Below are 1,904 nucleotides of genomic sequence, written 5' to 3'. Positions count from 1 at the left end.
CCCCAGCCCCACTGCGTCCTGCCTGGGCCACTGCAGTGACCTCCTAGCCGATCCAGCCCGGTCCATCCTATCCCGACACACGTTTCTCTCACTCACCTACGCAGCGGGGCATGCAGAGCACTGCTCTGAGCGGAGGCCTTGCTGGCTCCCTCTGCCCACGAAGGTCAGACTCTTCTCTTCAGGGCGTAAGAGTTCAGGGCCCCCACCGTGCCCTACCATCTCGTCCTGGAATGGTTCACGAGAGAGGGCCCTTAGCACCTGACCCTCTCTCATTTAACAGCGGGGAAGTCAAGCCGACCTACGGTCCTGACTGTATCTACAGTCTCGCCCTGTGCTCCAGGAGCAGTTTGCTGTCTCAGAATTGGCCTCCATTCGATTTCTCTGCTTAGGCCGGTCCCCGGGCTTGAAGGCTGGTATTTGTCTCATCTGCTTATGCAATTCCAACTCGCCCTTCAAAGCCTGTCTCAGAGGCCGGGCTCTTCCACGAATCAGTTCTCATATGGCCACAGGCACTTTATCTCTCCCTGCCTTGATATTCTGTCTGCATCTCCATGAGAGCATTTTTGTTATTTTGTGCCTTCCCCCAGGATTGTAAATTTTGTGAGGGCAGAGACCCTTAAGTACACAGCACGACGTAAGCACCCCAATAATATTTTTTGTAATCATTTCGTTTATTTTTAAAATTTCTTTTTAATTGTAGTTGATGTACAATATTATAAAAGTTTCAGGTGTACAACATAGTGATTCAACATTTCTATACCTTGCAAAGCCATCACCACGATAAGTTTAGTTCCTATATGTCACCCTATGCTGTACCTTACATCCCCATGACTTATTTTATAACTGGAAGTTGTTACTTGTTTCCTCATCAGTATTTTGAAGATTTGTTTTCATCGGGGTACTTACCTCCCAGTTCTACCACAAGGAGCTTCTGATATGTTCTTCTTACTCTATGGGCACGGGTCCCCTGGTTGTTTAAGGACTTCAGTTCCTGACACCAGAAACTTCATCTCAGACATGATGGTGGTCAGTGATTTTTCAGTGACTCAGGAGAAAGGGCTTTTGTTTTCCTAAGGGAGAACAGGAAAGCCAAGTAAGAGAGAGAAACAGAAAATGTTTTTCTATGTCATTTGGCAATTTTCTTTGTAGAAGAATTTAAAACTTTAGCTATGTCTCTTCTTGAGTGGAATTCTAATTAGAAAATGTCAAGGCCATTTTGTCAACCAGAGCACATGGAACCTCAGAAGTGAAGGGATCTTGAGCAATCTGAGGCCCAGCCTGTGGTTCAGAAGGTGGGTATCTAAGCCAGACGGTCAGCCTTTCTTCCCTGTAACTCCAGGAAGGAAAACCCTGCACTTCATAATCTAGTCCATCCTTATTAAATCGCTGCAGTGGTGATTTACTTCAAGGAAGCGTCTCCCTTGAACCTAGAAGTCCCTTTCATGACATATCTGTGGTCATTTACTGGGGACTCAAGCACAAGAGTGAGGACAAGCCACCGTGAGCAAAGAACTTGCAAGTTTCTGGGGGAAAACAGCTAAGCTTGCTATCAGAATGTGACATCTCTAAGCAGTACATCGGGGTAAATGATGGCTGAGCTAGGAGACACGGGATAATTGCCAGGTCTCAGATTTAGGATGAGAAGGGCAGTGAAAGTTGAACTGACTTCTACTGCTTTCTATTATTTTATAGATGATTACACTGATGGTCAGAGAGGGTAAGCATTTGCCTACGGTCATGCATCTACTAAATTGTGAAAGTAGGACTTGAATCCACCTGCAAACTTAGTTGTCATTTTGATCTTTCAAAAAAAATCAAAATTGAATATGCCATGAAACAGATACAGAGCCTCAAAGGGTGCTTTGCATATGAAGCACCTGGAGATCTTGCTGAAATGCAGATTC

At 45.3% G+C, this 1,904-nt stretch overlaps 1 protein-coding gene across 1 annotated transcript in view; it reads right to left on the bottom strand.

Annotated features, from left to right (window-relative positions):
- Positions 1–957, bottom strand: part of TLR5 (toll like receptor 5) — a 10,115-nt gene extending 9,158 nt beyond the window's left edge. Inside the window, exon 1 of the mRNA XM_011360853.1 lies at positions 907–957. The gene's annotated coding sequence lies outside the window, so the exon portion shown is untranslated. The remainder of the gene's footprint in view (positions 1–906) is intronic.
- Positions 958–1,904: the final 947 nt, after the last annotated feature.

This window comes from Pteropus vampyrus, unplaced genomic scaffold (assembly GCF_000151845.1).
Source record: "Pteropus vampyrus isolate Shadow unplaced genomic scaffold, Pvam_2.0 Scaffold60, whole genome shotgun sequence".
NCBI classification, from domain to species: Eukaryota; Metazoa; Chordata; class Mammalia; order Chiroptera; family Pteropodidae; genus Pteropus; species Pteropus vampyrus.
The sequence above is the reverse complement of the archived record's forward strand: the minus strand, read 5'-3'. Positions and strand labels throughout refer to the sequence as shown.